Source organism: Triturus cristatus, chromosome 4_1, assembly GCF_964204655.1.
Source record: "Triturus cristatus chromosome 4_1, aTriCri1.1, whole genome shotgun sequence".
Classification (NCBI taxonomy): Eukaryota; Metazoa; Chordata; class Amphibia; order Caudata; family Salamandridae; genus Triturus; species Triturus cristatus.
The window spans coordinates 966,839,257-966,855,497 of record NC_140585.1 but is presented as its reverse complement, the minus strand read 5'-3'; positions in this window follow the sequence as shown (position 1 = coordinate 966,855,497).

Here is a 16,241-nt window from a genome sequence, read left to right as displayed (position 1 = left end):
GAGGGATTTCTTGGCTGGGTGAAGCTTCTCTACACGGGACCCATGGCTCAGGTGGTGGTTAATGGGCGGGTCTCCCGGCCCTTCGCTCTCGGTAGGGGTACGAGGCAGGGGTGCCCGTTGTCCCCTCTGCTCTTTGCTCTCGCCCTGGAGCCACTCGCTGCTTGGCTCCGCTGGGAGCCCTCGATCAGGGGGATCCGGTGGGCCCCGGGCTTTGAGGATCGGGTCTCGTTATATGCTGACGATATTCTCCTGTATCTTACCTCGCCGCGGCAGTCGCTTAACGTTCTCTTCGATGTTCTGACTTCCTACGGGAGAAATTCGGGTCTCACGATTAACTGGTCTAAATCCTGTGTCTATCCTATCTCCGGTGGCCCCCCTCTCCTGTCGCCTCGGCTTCCGATTCAAATATCTCTGTCCGGCTTTAAATACCTGGGGATACACGTCTCGTTGGACCCGGTGGCTCGCTATGAGCACAATCTCCTGCTTCCACTTCGGCGTTTGAGGGAAGACACGGCGCGGTGGTGTAGGCTGCCCTTGTCCCCACTGGGTCGGGCAGCATTGTTTAAAATGATGTCCCTTCCCAGATTCCTCTATGCACTTCAGAACTCCTTCGACATCATTCCAGTGGCCTACTTTCGGGAGGTGGAGAGCCTGCAGAGGAGACTGGTGTGGGACGGACGGGCGCGTATCGCCCTGGCCAAGCTTACTCTCCCCTGGTACGATGGGGGCATCGCGCTTCCCGACATTCGCAGGTATTATTGGGCCTCGCAGTTATCGGCCATTAACCATGCCACGTATGCGCCTGGCTTGAATCCGGCGTATGATATGGATAAATTCTTGCTCCCCGGTGGGAACTATAACAGGGCGCTTTACTCCCGCTCGGCTGGACGGACCCTGACGGGCCCTACTAAGATCGCGGTACGGATCTGGAAGGCGGCCAATGTAGCCATGGGCTGGAGTGAGCGACTAACATGTGCTACTCCTTTATTTGCCTCCGACCGACTGGGAAGCCTCTGGACAACGAAGGGGTTTGACCGTTGGGACACGATTGGCATCAGTAGAGTGGGAGACTTATGGATGAAGGGCGCGGTTAAGACCTTCGCGGCGCTCCAGAGCGAATACGAACTCACGGAAAAGGAGTTCTTCCGATACGCCCAGGTTCGGCACGCCCTGCTCTCTGTCTTTGGGGAGGGGACCAAGATCCCTGCCTCTTCGCCCCTCGAGGACCGCATACTCGATGGTCATGTCCCCGACAGTACTATTTCTTTAATCTATAAAAAACTTATTAATAATCGGGCTGACCTCTTGGTGCGCCTTCGGGAGACGTGGACGGGGGACGGGGTGGAATTAGACGACGAGGACTGGCAGTCCGCACTATCGTCCCCCAAGGAAGTAGCCATTCCAGCCCGTCTCCGCCTGGTCCAGCTAAAGATTCTCCACCGGGTGTATGTGACGGGCCCCCGTCTGGTCTCGATGGGATTCTCGGAAGATGGGCTCTGTAAGCGGGGGTGTGGGCTCCGTGCCACCTTTCTCCATACCCTTTGGGAGTGCCGGGAGGTGGCGGAATACTGGCGTCGGGTTCATGGGGTCATGGGACAAGTCACCGGGGTTGCGCTGCTGCCGGAGGTGCGTCGCTGTGTCTTGAATGTGTGGGAGCCCAATGATTATAACGCGGCTCAGACTCGGTGGGCGGCCCTGGGATACATGATTGCCAAGAGGGATATTGCGCAGCTTTGGGGCTCCCAGCGGCCACCCACCGTGTCAGTATGGAAGGAGAACATGGACTGGTGTATGTTCAGGGAGAAGACTGTGTATGTGGCCCGCGGTAAACCCGGGGCATGGGGTAGAATCTGGGGGCAATGGAACGCGTATCGTGGGGGTATCTGTACGCCCCCCCTAGTGGACACCGATATTGCCTTGTCCCCCTGACCCTTGATGGTTCCTTGCAACTGGTTGTAATAATCGAATATAGAGGTTTCTCTCCCGTTACCCCCCCCGATCTTTCAGTACTCCCTCCTGTTGATAGCTAATTGAAGGTTTGGAATAAAGCCCCCCGGATGTAGCCTGACCCACGCTTTTTGCCCTTATGCCTCGCCTTTTGTTTTTTAGTTGTTATTTATGTTAAATGTATGTCTCCTGCTTCTTTCGAGCTATCCTGAGCCATTTACGGGGCTGGGCCCCAGGAGTCGCCTACTGCCTTAACTAATGTACGATCCTTTCTGAATCTAGCGGCCGGCCCTGGTGGTTGTAGGCCCATGCTTGTAACTGACTTATTGTTTAAAAAAAAAAAGAGTTTTAGACTTTAAGGTAAAAATTAGCTACTAAAAGATCAAAGCTCCAACCGTGAACATCTAGTCATGCAAGACTGGGTCAAAGTAAAATAATATGTCTGACCGTGATGGAGTAGAGCCGGATACAAAAAGTGGATTGTGCATGGCTGCCGCTTACTTTCGGACTTGACAGAAATTTAAGCAAAAAGTTGTTTGAGAAGGTAAAGTTCAGCGGGGCAAAGCGGAGGAAGAAGCGTCATCGTCGGGGAGCTGCTGGAAAAGTAGTGATGAAGATTTCTACGTTTGGACTTAGTCTCTTTTTTGGAAGTTGAAAATCTCCAGCGGGACAAGGCTGGAGGCCGTAACCGATGAGAGTTCTAAGAGGCAAGATACTGCTGACTAGGATTTGCAGCTGTGGAGAAGAAAATAGCTGGAGCTGCGGTGAAGTTAGGCTGACCAACGATGCAAGTCTCTACTCGAAGTCAAGAAGAATAATTTGGGCAAGTTTAGGCCTTGCAGCAATGAGAAATCGGGTACTGAAATCTGTAGGAGAAATTGAATATTTGGCCGAGAATGACCCAGAAAGTACAGATATTTTGAAATCAAACATGTTGGACACTTATTATCCCAAGAGAAGTCATCATCTGGAGAACATGTGTCTCTATGAAGTGCTGCAGAACTACATTTATTCACGGAAAGCCGCAGAAGACATCAACAATGGAAAATATAAAGTCGTTGGTGAAGAAGGATGTTTGGTGAAGCAAACAAAAGGAAGTTTGATAAATCACCGGAAGCTGAGTTGTGACACTACTGACAAGAAGGAATTTTACTACTTGGCTCTTTTACAGTTGTTTAAACCATGGCGTACAGAGGATGAACTACTGGGAGAATTTCAAAGCTATGAAGATTCTTTTAATGCTTGCAAAGACAGCATACAATGCAGTACATTTTCAACTTATCTGCAAATGTTAAATGAAGAAATTGAACAGGAAACTACAATTGCAGCAGAAATAGCTAGAGACAGTTCTCAGGACAGCCAAAGTTCAGGAACACTCAGTCAAGATCCCCTAGGACAACCAATCGTTGAAAATGAAGCATCAATAGCCATGAATGAAGTGGAAACGGCTATGAATCAAGCTCAAGAAGAATTTATAGACTTAGAAAATTTGGAAAGACAACTGAATCAAGAGCAGCAACAAATTTATGAAGAGATCAAAAACAAAATTGATCACGGATTTCTACATGAAAAAAAAGAGTGCTCATGCACATCATTTCATCCTATCAGGATGTATGTAAGCGGACAAGCTGGAACTGGAAAAAGTTTCCTAATAAAAGTCATCAGAAGCTACCTACAGCAAAAAACGGATTCTACTTTGTCTTGTGTGGTTACTGCTCCAACTGGGTTAGCAGCATATAACATAAAAGGAATCACTTTACATCGTTTGCTAATGTTACCAGTGGAGCATGAGAACAAAATACAATACAACAAGCTAACTGGAGAAGCATCCTTGGAAGTTTCAAGAGTATTGAAGAAGATGCAAGTTCTCATTATTGATGAGGTGAGCATGGTATCAAACTTAATGCTTGCCTTTGTGCATTTAAGAATGCAGCAAATTTTGAAGACAGACTATGACATGTTATTTGGTGGAAAACACGTCATAGTTTTTGGAGATCTTCTGCAGCTTACTCCAGTTAAAGGACAACCAGTATTTAACCCCTTCCATGCTCATGACGGAACGGTTCCGTCATGAGCCACGGTTGAGCTGTGCTCATGACGGAACCGTTCCGTCATGGGCCCGCCCGCGCACGAACCCTTCAGCACCGCGGCGGAATTCGCCCAGCGCTGAAGGGGTTAATACTGTCACACATGAAGACACGAAGAAGTCATTGGGAAGCATCGGAAATACAAATATTTGGTCCTTCTTTGAGTACAAGGAACTTACTACTAATATGAGGCAAGCAAGCGATGAAGAATATGGAAGTATTCTGAAAGATATCAGAATTGGACTACTCACAGAAGTTGGCAAAAAAGCATTACAGAGTCGGCTGCTACATAATTTATTTCCAAAGGAAGAAATAGTTGCAGAGAAAATATACAAGAATATTGCAGAAAACGAAAGTGTCATCTGCTTAATGCCAACTCTACGTGAATGCTCAATATTTAATGAGGAGCTTTTGAAATTGGAAAAGGAAGAGATCAGGAAATTGGAAGCAGTGGACAAAATTGAGGATGGAAGAATTACTGTCACAGTAACAGGCAAACTGAAAAATAAATTGGACTCACTAGAGAAGAACATCTCCAAAACATCTGGATTAGAAAAAAATCTATATGTTTGCATGAACTGTAGAGTATTTTTAAGAAGAAATTTGGATGTTGAAAAAGGTTTAGTTAATGGAGCTATGGGAAGAGTTGTGGGTTTTATTAATTATCAGAAAAAAGAAGGAATTGAATGTTTAAAAATAAAATTTGATCACATAGAAGAAGTTAAAGATATTTGTCGTTGTACAGTTCGTTTCATGCTTGTGAAAGACTTATATGTACGTAGGAAGCAGTTTCCGTTTTCTCTAGCATATGCTGTAACTATTCACAAGTCTCCAGGATTGACTGTAGATTGTGCTTTTGTGAACATTGGTTCAACTGTGTTCAAAGAAGGTATGGCATATGTTGCTTTGTCACGAGTGAAAACATTATCAGGTTTATTCATGATAGACTTTGATGATTCAAAAGTTAGTGCTGATACAAACTGTGTAAAGGAGTATAATAGATTAAGAAGAAGCTATGCTCCTCATTTAGGTCAGTATCCTGTGTTGGAGAAACGTGTAGTTTCTCGTAAAAGAAAAAATGAGAATATCTGTAATGAAGATGTAGAGAAGAGGAAAAAAAAGAGGAGTGATGTAATTGCAAGCAAAAAGAAAAAGGAAAATGAAGAACAGGTTGTAGGATGTCATTTTGAAAATAGCTCTGGTGTCAACTGCTAAGCAAATGTAGTGCTGAATGTTGCATTTTATCTGGAAAGTTTGCAAGAGCAGATAATAGTAAATCAGGGAAAAAGATTCTGTTCAGAGCTGAGTCTCCTTTTTCAAAAGCTGAGTAAAGATAAAACTCAAATAGAAAGTGCTACTGAAATTAGAAAACTTTTAGATATATGTTCAGGACGAACACAGTTTTCTCAAAATGAACAGCAAGATGCACACGAATTTTTGATGTATTTTCTTCAGGTAGTGGAAGAAGAAGGAGTTCCCATTGAAATTTTGTTTGGTCTCTCTTATAAATGGGAACATAGTTGTGAAAATTGTTATAATATATGTGGCTCTAATGTTGATAATGAAAGGTTTATTTATTTGACATTGCCAGAGAGTAAAACAGTCACTTTTGCAAAATTAGTTAAAGATGCTAATCATAGCATGAAATGTGGTGAGTGTAAATCTGACATGTTTTCAACGTTAATTTTAAAGGAATACGGACAGTATGTAATTTTAATGATGCAACGATGTAGAGCTGATGGTTCAAAATTGGATACTTTAATAAAGAAGTTTACAGGACAGCAATTATCAATTTCAGGAAAAACTTTTGTAACTGTTGCAATAATTTTCCATGATGGACCTACTGTTACTTCTGGACATTACACAGTTTATCTTAAATGTGAAAAAGGCTGGACACTGTGTAATGATTCCCAATTGATTTTCAAACAACGTTTGCCTTTTGATTTAGCAAATTCCTATCTAATCTTCCTGAAACCTAAATTTTAGAGAGATTTGGCAAGATCTGGACAAAATAATTTTACCATTTTACTGGATTACCATTGCAATTTTGTAAAAAAAAGATTTTTTAAATTATCATTTGGCCTAATGGAAAGATAACCAATTGTAATGTGGACTTTTTTAATTTTTAATGAAACTTTCAAAAACCAATAATTTAGAGATAATCGGTAACATCTGCACAATTTAAATTTTGGAATGTTATTGGACTGCCATTGGAAATTTTTTCAAAAATGATTTAAAAAATTACTTTTTGGCCATGTGGAAAAGTAACCAATTCTATTGTGGACTTAATAAATTATTCAAAACATTTTCGTGAACCAAAATGTTACAGAGAATCAGTGAGATCTGAACAAATTAAACTTTAGAATTTTATTGGATTACCGTTGGAAATTTATTCCCCAAAAAAATTTTAAATTACTATTTGGCCTAAAGGAAATGGAATCAGATGTATTGTGGAGTTATTTGAGATATAATATTGTGATTATACTTCTGAAACAAACATATCAGACGGTATTTTAAAGAAATAAGTATTGGTATTAGATGATATTTTTTTAGATAATTATGCATTTCTATAATGTTAAGTTTAAGTAAAAAGAGATTCTGGGCTTTTTTAATACAATCTTTGTGATTGTTATTTTTTTTTGCCCGCTGTAAAATGATGAATGCAATTGCTTTCACAATTTATAGTGAAATGCAATATATTCTGAAAACAGCAAAAATAAGGCAAAAATATTTTTTGAAAAATATGTAAATATGTGTACTGTATTATAAAATGTTTTAAAAATATTAATACTTTTTTCTTTTTTTTCAGATTGATATAGAAAAATTTCGAAAACTAGAACCATTTTTAAAGCTATTTTTTAAAAAAACAAATGAATAAATATTTTTTTGAGTGGGTATGGTAAGTCAATAATAATAATTGTAGTCTCTCAAGGACCTTGTAATGTGAATATTGATTTTTAGTGTTTTTAAAAAAAAAAAAAAAAAAGTACGCGCACCGTACGCGTACAGTAAAAAAAAAATAAAAAAAGTTTTTAAAAACATATGTAAAAAAAAGATGAAAGATAAGGTTGGCTCTTAAAAGAACCGTTGTGTTCATGCAGGGACAGAGGAAAGAAAGAATGGGAAAATTATTCAAAGCGACAAGTGTGCTGATCTATTTTGTTGTTCACTAGGGAAACACTGGTCTCCCTATGGCAAATTAGATCTTGACAAAAGGCGCATCGAATATCAACCCTCCGAAATCGAGGGTTCATTTCCAGAGGGCCAGCAAAAGGAGATGCTCCCCCCACAGATGAAGGGCTCACCTGACCTGCAGAAGAAGGAGTCAGCTCTGCAGATGATGGTCCAGGCTGAGCTGCTGTGGATGTACTTGCTTGTCTTTCTGAAGAGTTACCTCCAAAAAGATGACCATGTGTCCTTCTGTGTACATCCTTGAGGTGTCTCTTCATGGTATGATTCCCAAAGGAATACTTCCTGTCAGGATTACCTCTTGAAAGTACACGCTGACACAGCTTGCAAGTTACTAAGGGTGCATTCACCTTTTGCTGGCCTTCAGGAAAAGTAAAATAATCCCATACATAAGAGGGCTTTTGTTTCCTCGCTCTCTGCCTCAAAACAGTGCTGCTAGTGCTAGCCTCACTCTCAGAAGAGCTCTGCTGTTCTGCCATCGTATCACAAAGACAACCCAGCTCCTTCTCCTAAGGGATCACAAGCAGAAATGAGGGGAATGGGTGTGGTGTAGGAGAGTTCTAGAACTGAAAGTAGTTTCAACCAATCAAAAGTTGTGTTTCATGATCACATGACCTACCGTACGCTTACGGTGCGCTTACGGTACGCTTACGTCAAAAGTGCGCATGCGCGTAAAAAAGACACGCGCTTGCGCGCATGCGCATAACAGACACTACCCGACACTTCCGCGTAACGTGCGCGTGTAGCGCACGCGCGCACGCGTCCCACGCGGAGTACGCGCGGCTACGCAAATTGCGTAACTATACGCAAGCAGCGTAGAAAAATTACGGGCGTTGCGTAAACCGTACGCTTACCGTAAGCTTACGGTACGAGTACTAAAAAAATAATAAAAAAAAATAAAAAAAGTACTGCAAATAAATTTTACATGTTTATTTTAAAAAATATATTAAAAAAAAAACATATTAAAGAATTTTAAAAATTTAGCCATAGTCTTTATAAAAGGTAAGAAAAATAAAATAAAAATATGTTAAAAAAAATAGAAGAAAAAAAAAACAATTAGCATTTAAAAAACCTTGCAAATTCACTGAAAAAACCATGGGTTTCACACACGTTATAGTTAGGAATTAGCATTTAAAAAACCTTAGAAATTCAGTGAAAAAACCATAGGTTTCACACACGTTATAGTTAGGAATTAGCATTTAAAAAACCTTAGAAATTCAGTGAAAAAACCATAGGTTTCACACATGTTATAGTTAGCTGGACATTTTACTCGTAAAAAACCAATGAAATTCCCCCGTTATAGTTAGTTCAGCTAACTATAACTTGCGCGCCCGCAATGCACTGCTGATGACGTCACATATTACATCACTCATGACATGGTCAGTGACATCACTCATGACATCACTGATGACATCTCAAATGACATCACTGATGACATCATCCTTTTGATAGAGTGGCAGATCTCCTCTTCCCCTAATATAACCTTTGATACACGCATTCAAAAATAGAGACTAAAATTTTCAAAACAAAGGACATACCAATAACAGTTACAACAACCTCTTCAGTAATTCTAAGATCCACATACACATCCACTCATTCACCAACAGTCCTATACAGTCACTCATACATGTACTCACTTATCATATGTACTCATACACCTATACATCCTGTTACACAATGCCACTCATCCATAGAGCTACTCACACACATAGTCACTCATGCTAATAAAGAATCAAACATACATTTACTTGCATATACAGTTATACACACACCACCACACTTACTTCTACGGAAACTTACACATACTTAGTCTTTTAAACAATCACTTATAGAAATACATACTTATTCATACAGGAACTCTTTCAATCTCTCACTCTCACATATACTCACATATATAAACCAATAGTCACATATACTAGTTTTAAACATATGTAGTTACTCATAAAGACACTATTGAGACAGTCATTCACTCACTAACACACCCATACACACACTCATCCACCCATGCAGTCCTGCACACATGCTCTGTTCAACACATACAAACAGTGAGTCACTCATTCATGCACCTATGCACTACGTCATACCCCCCACCGAACCATGCAGACACTCAGACTAATACTCAAAAAACCAACTAATAACCTATATAGACACCCATGTAGCTACTCACCAACCCATGCAGCCACTTATACACAAAGTGAAAAAATGATACAGATATTTACATATTTAAATATTACTCACTAAGCCATGTATTCACTATGATACACTTAATCAGTCAGTTACACAATCAATTTTTCAAAAAGAAATCATCCATTTAGACAGTAATATACCCATTTATTCTTCTATCAACCTTGAGATATACATATATAAAACATATTTAATTTTCAGAAAAACACACATTCACTGGATGATGTCATCAGTGATGTCATCAGTGATGTCATTTGAGATGTCATCAGTGATGTCATGAGTGATGTCACTGACCATGTCATGAGTGATGTAATATGTGACGTCATCAGCAGTGCATTGCGGGCGCGCGAGTTATAGTTAGCTGAACTAACTATAACGGGGGAATTTCATTGGTTTTTTACGAGTAAAATGTCCAGCTAACTATAACATGTGTGAAACCTATGGTTTTTTCACTGAATTTCTAAGGTTTTTTAAATGCTAATTCCTAACTATAACGTGTGTGAAACCTATGGTTTTTTCACTGAATATATATATATATATATATATTCACTGAAAAAAACATAGGTTTCAGGGGCATTATAGTTAGCTGGACTTTTCACTCATACAAAACCATTGAAATTCCCCCGTTATAGTTAGTTCAGCTAACTATAACTCGCGCGCCCGCAATGCACTGCTGATGACGTCACATATTACATCACTCATGATGACATGGTCGGTGACATCACTCATGACATCACTGATGACATCTCAAATGACATCATTGATGACATCACTGATGACTGTCTCAATAGTGTCTTTATGAGTAACTACATATGTTTTAAACTAGTATATGTGACTATTGGTGTATGTAAGTGAGTATATGGGAGAGTGAGAGATTGAAAGAGTTCCTGTATGAATGAGTATGTGTTTCTATAAGTGATTGTTTAAAAGACTAAGTATGTGTAAGTTTCTGTAGAAGTAAGTGTGGTGGTGTGTGTATAACTGTATATGCAAGTAAATGGATGTTTGATTCTTTATTAGCATGAGTGACTATGTGTGTGAGTAACTCTATGGATGAGTGGCGTTGTGTAACAGGATGTATAGGTGTATGAGTACATATGATGAGTGAGTACATGTATGAGTGACTGTATAGGACTGTTGGTGAATGAGTGGATGTGTATGTGGATCTTAGAATTACTGAATAGGTTGTTGTAACTGGTATTGGTATGTCCATTGTTTTGAAAATGTTAGTTTCTATTTTTTAATGTGTGTATCAAAGGTTATATAAGGGGGAGAGGAGGTCTGCCACTCTATTACAAGGATGATGTCATCAGTGATGTCATCAGTGATGTCATTTGAGATGTCATCAGTGATGTCATGAGTGATGTCACTGACCATGTCATGAGTGATGTAATATGCGACGTCATCAGCAGTGCATTGCGGGCGCGCGAGTTATAGTTAGCTGAACTAACTATAACGGGGGAATTTCATTGGTTTTTTACGAGTAAAATGTCCAGCTAACTATAACATGTGTGAAACCTATGGTTTTTTCACTGAATTTCTAAGGTTTTTTAAATGCTAATTCCTAACTATAACGTGTGTGAAACCTATGGTTTTTTCACTGAATATATATTTATATATATATATTCACTGAAAAAAACATAGGTTTCAGGGGCATTATAGTTAGCTGGACTTTTCACTCATACAAAACCATTGAAATTCCCCCGTTATAGTTAGTTCAGCTAACTATAACTCGCGCGCCCGCAATGCACTGCTGATGACGTCACATATTACATCACTCATGATGACATGGTCGGTGACATCACTCATGACATCACTGATGACATCTCAAATGACATCATTGATGACATCACTGATGACATCATCCAGTGAATGTGTGTTTTTCAGAAAATTACATATGTTTTATATATGTATATCTCAAGGTCGATGGAAGAATAAATGGGTATATAAGTGTCTAAATGGATGATTTGTTTTTGAAAAATTGATTGTATAACTGACTGATTAAGTGTATCTTAGTGAATACATGGCTTAGTGAGTAATGTTTAAATATGTAAATATCTGTATCAGTCTCACACTTTGTGTATAAGTGGCTGCATGGGTTGGTGAGTAGCTACATGAGTGTCTATACAGGTTATAAGTTGGTTTTTTGAGTATCAGTATGAGTGTATGAGTGTCTGAGTGTCTGTATGGTTCGGTGGGGGGTATTACGTAGTGCATAGGTGAATGAATGAGTGACTCACTGTTTGTATGTGTTGAAGACAGCATGTGTGCAGGACTGTATGGGTGGATGAGTGTGTGCATGGGTGTGTTAGTGAGTGAATGACTGTCTCAATAGTGTCTTTATGAGTAACTACATATGTTTTAAACTAGTATATGTGACTATTGGTGTATGTAAGTGAGTATATGGGAGAGTGAGAGATTGAAAGAGTTCCTGTATGAATGAGTATGTGTTTCTATAAGTGATTGTTTAAAAGACTAAGTATGTGTAAGTTTCTGTAGAAGTAAGTGTGGTGGTGTGTGTATAACTGTATATGCAAGTAAATGGATGTTTGATTCTTTATTAGCATGAGTGACTATGTGTGTGAGTAACTCTATGGATGAGTGGCGTTGTGTAACAGGATGTATAGGTGTATGAGTACATATGATGAGTGAGTACATGTATGAGTGACTGTATAGGACTGTTGGTGAATGAGTGGATGTGTATGTGGATCTTAGAATTACTGAATAGGTTGTTGTAACTGGTATTGGTATGTCCATTGTTTTGAAAATGTTAGTTTCTATTTTTGAATGTGTGTATCAAAGGTTATATAAGGGGGAGAGGAGGTCTGCCACTCTATTACAAGGATGATGTCATCAGTGCTGTCATCAGTGATGTCATTTGAGATGTCATCAGTGATGTCATGAGTGATGTCACTGACCATGTCATGAGTGATGTAATATGTGACGTCATCAGCAGTGCATTGCGGGCGCGCGAGTTATAGTTAGCTGAACTAACTATAACGGGGGAATTTCATTGGTTTTTTACGAGTAAAATGTCCAGCTAACTATAACATGTGTGAAACCTATGGTTTTTTCACTGAATTTCTAAGGTTTTTTAAATGCTAATTCCTAACTATAACGTGTGTGAAACCTATGGTTTTTTCACTGAATATATATATATATATATATATATTCACTGAAAAAAAACATAGGTTTCAGGGGCATTATAGTTAGCTGGACTTTTCACTCATACAAAACCATTGAAATTCCCCCGTTATAGTTAGTTCAGCTAACTATAACTCGCGCGCCCGCAATGCACTGCTGATGACGTCACATATTACATCACTCATGATGACATGGTCGGTGACATCACTCATGACATCACTGATGACATCTCAAATGACATCATTGATGACATCACTGATGACATCATCCAGTGAATGTGTGTTTTTCAGAAAATTACATATGTTTTATATATGTATATCTCAAGGTCGATGGAAGAATAAATGGGTATATAAGTGTCTAAATGGATGATTTGTTTTTGAAAAATTGATTGTATAACTGACTGATTAAGTGTATCTTAGTGAATACATGGCTTAGTGAGTAATGTTTAAATATGTAAATATCTGTATCAGTCTCACACTTTGTGTATAAGTGGCTGCATGGGTTGGTGAGTAGCTACATGAGTGTCTATACAGGTTATAAGTTGGTTTTTTGAGTATCAGTATGAGTGTATGAGTGTCTGAGTGTCTGTATGGTTCGGTGGGGGGTATTACGTAGTGCATAGGTGCATGAATGAGTGACTCACTGTTTGTATGTGTTGAAGACAGCATGTGTGCAGGACTGTATGGGTGGATGAGTGTGTGCATGGGTGTGTTAGTGAGTGAATGACTGTCTCAATAGTGTCTTTATGAGTAACTACATATGTTTTAAACTAGTATATGTGACTATTGGTGTATGTAAGTGAGTATATGGGAGAGTGAGAGATTGAAAGAGTTCCTGTATGAATGAGTATGTGTTTCTATAAGTGATTGTTTAAAAGACTAAGTATGTGTAAGTTTCTGTAGAAGTAAGTGTGGTGGTGTGTGTATAACTGTATATGCAAGTAAATGGATGTTTGATTCTTTATTAGCATGAGTGACTATGTGTGTGAGTAACTCTATGGATGAGTGGCGTTGTGTAACAGGATGCATAGGTGTATGAGTACATATGATGAGTGAGTACATGTATGAGTGACTGTATAGGACTGTTGGTGAATGAGTGGATGTGTATGTGGATCTTAGAATTACTGAATAGGTTGTTGTAACTGGTATTGGTATGTCCATTGTTTTGAAAATGTTAGTTTCTATTTTTGAATGTGTGTATCAAAGGTTATATAAGGGGGAGAGGAGGTCTGCCACTCTATTACAAGGATGATGTCATCAGTGATGTCATCAGTGATGTCATTTGAGATGTCATCAGTGATGTCATGAGTGATGTCACTGACCATGTCATGAGTGATGTAATATGTGACGTCATTGGCAGGCAGTGCATTGAGGGAGCGCAAGTTTTTGTTAGCTGAACTAACTATAACGGGGAATTTCAATGGTTTTGTACGAGTGAAAAGTCCAGCTAACTATAACGCCCCTGAAACCTATGTTTTTTTCAGTGAATTTCTAAGGTTTTTTAAATGCTAATTCCTAACTATAATGTGCCTGAAACCTATGGTTTTTTCAATGAATTTCAAAGGTTTTTTAAATGCTGATTTCTAACTATGCCTACAGACGGATACTGATGGTAACTGAGTCTGACTAACCAGTCCTAGAGCCAGTGCTATGTTAAAAGACACTCAGAATACAGTGAAAACACCTACAACCACTAGGGAACACTATGCGTTGGGGTCCCCCTGTGATTAGCATGACCTCCTCTGTAAGCCCCTAGTATATAATAGGGCAGGGGATTAAAACTACCTCTTAAAACGCGCCACAGGGCGTGTTTGCACATGTCACCTCAGGCGCCGTACCCTCCCTTCCCAACTGTGTAAACACACCCTGTGGCTGTTTTAAGTTGGGAGATTAAGTCCCCTTGAATCCTGAGGGTCCCTAGGGTCCAACTAGACGACTAGGTTCCTCCAGTAAGCGCCACAGATCTGCGTTGCAGAGAGATGTAAAAAGGGGCACGGCCTAGACCACCTCTCTGCAACGCAGCGCAGTGGCGCTTACTGGAAGCACCTGGTGGGCTAGTTGGCCCCCAGAGTCCCTCTTGATTGAAGGGGAATTATTTCCCCAACTCAAAACGCACCACAGGGCGTGTTTGCACACGTTAACTCAGGCCCCGTCCCCTCCCTTCACCACTGTGTAAACACGCCCTGTGGCCGTTTTTAGTTGGGAGATTAAGTTCATTTGAATCCTGAGGGTCCCTAGGGTCCAACTAGCCCACTAGGTACCTCCAGTAAGTGCCACAGAACTGCGTTGCAGAGAGGTGTAAAAAGTGGCACGGCCTGGACCACCTCTCTGCAACGCAGCTCAGTGGCGCTTACAGGAAGCACCTGGTGGGCTAGTTAGTCCCCAGGGGCCCTCAGTATTGAAGGGGAATTATTTCCCCAACTTAAAACGCGCCATAGGGCGTGTTTGCACACATCACCTCAGGCCCCATCCCCTCCCTTCCCCACTGTGTAAACACGCCCTGTGGCTGTTTTTTAAGTTGGGAGATTAAGTCCCCTTGAATCCTGAGGGTCCCTAGGGGCAAAATAGCCCACTAGGTATGTCCAGTAAGCACCATTGCAGAGAGGTGTAAAAAGGGGCACAACCTGCACCACCTCTCTGCAACGCAGAGCAGTGGCGCTTACTGGAAGCACCTGGTGGGTTAGTTGGCCCCCAGGGTCCCTCAGGATTGAAAGGGAATTATTTCCCCAACCTAAAACGCGCCACAGGGTGTGTTTGCACACATCACCTCAGGCCCCGTCCCCTCTCTTCACCACTGTGTAAACGCGCCCTGTGGCCGTTTTAAGGTTGAGAGATAAAGTCCCCTTGAATCCTAAGGGTCCCTAGGGTCAAACTAGCCCACTAGGTACCTCCAGTAAGCACCACAGAGCTGCATTGAATAGAGGTGTAAAAGGGGGCGTGGCCTCAGAATACCTGTCTGCAACGCAGCTCCCTGGCACATACTGGAGATACCTGTTGGGCTAGTTGGCCCTCAGGGACCCTCAGTATTGAAGGGGAATTAATTCCCAAACTTACAAATGGCCACGGGGTGCGTTTGCAGAGTGCTGCAAGGAGGGGGCGTGACCTCAGGTGCGATGCCGGTCTTTTATTTATTTTATTTTTTTAAGAAGGAGGGCTGTGTGGCCCCCCTTCTTTTTCTAATTTATTGGCCCTGTGGACCCCATTACCCAGGGCCTGCACCCTAATTTTTTTGTTGAAAAAAATAAATGTGGCCCTTACAAGGCCTTAATCGGCCCATGGGGACCCCAACCCCCAGGTCATTGCCTTTTTAAAAAAAAATCTTTAGGAGGGGGGCTGTGCTGCCCCCCTCCTCAGGCCACTTATGGCCCCGGTGACCCCATCCCCCGGGGCCGGCCTTTGTTTTTTATTATTTTTAAAAAATATATATTTATAGAAACACCTAGGACATGCTGGACAAACCATCACCGTACCTATCACCATGACGATTTGCGTGATATTCATTAAAAGGCGACTATGCATACAATGAATCCACGTGGAATGTATTTACACCGCTAGTGAAGCTCTGACGTGTCTGATGCCCTACCGTGCCTAATCCCGGCGCCCCCGCTGGTGGGTACTCTCCAAGTAGTCACCCTTGTCGTTTATTTATACAAACATGGGTAGCTATTGACAGGCACATTTAATACACACG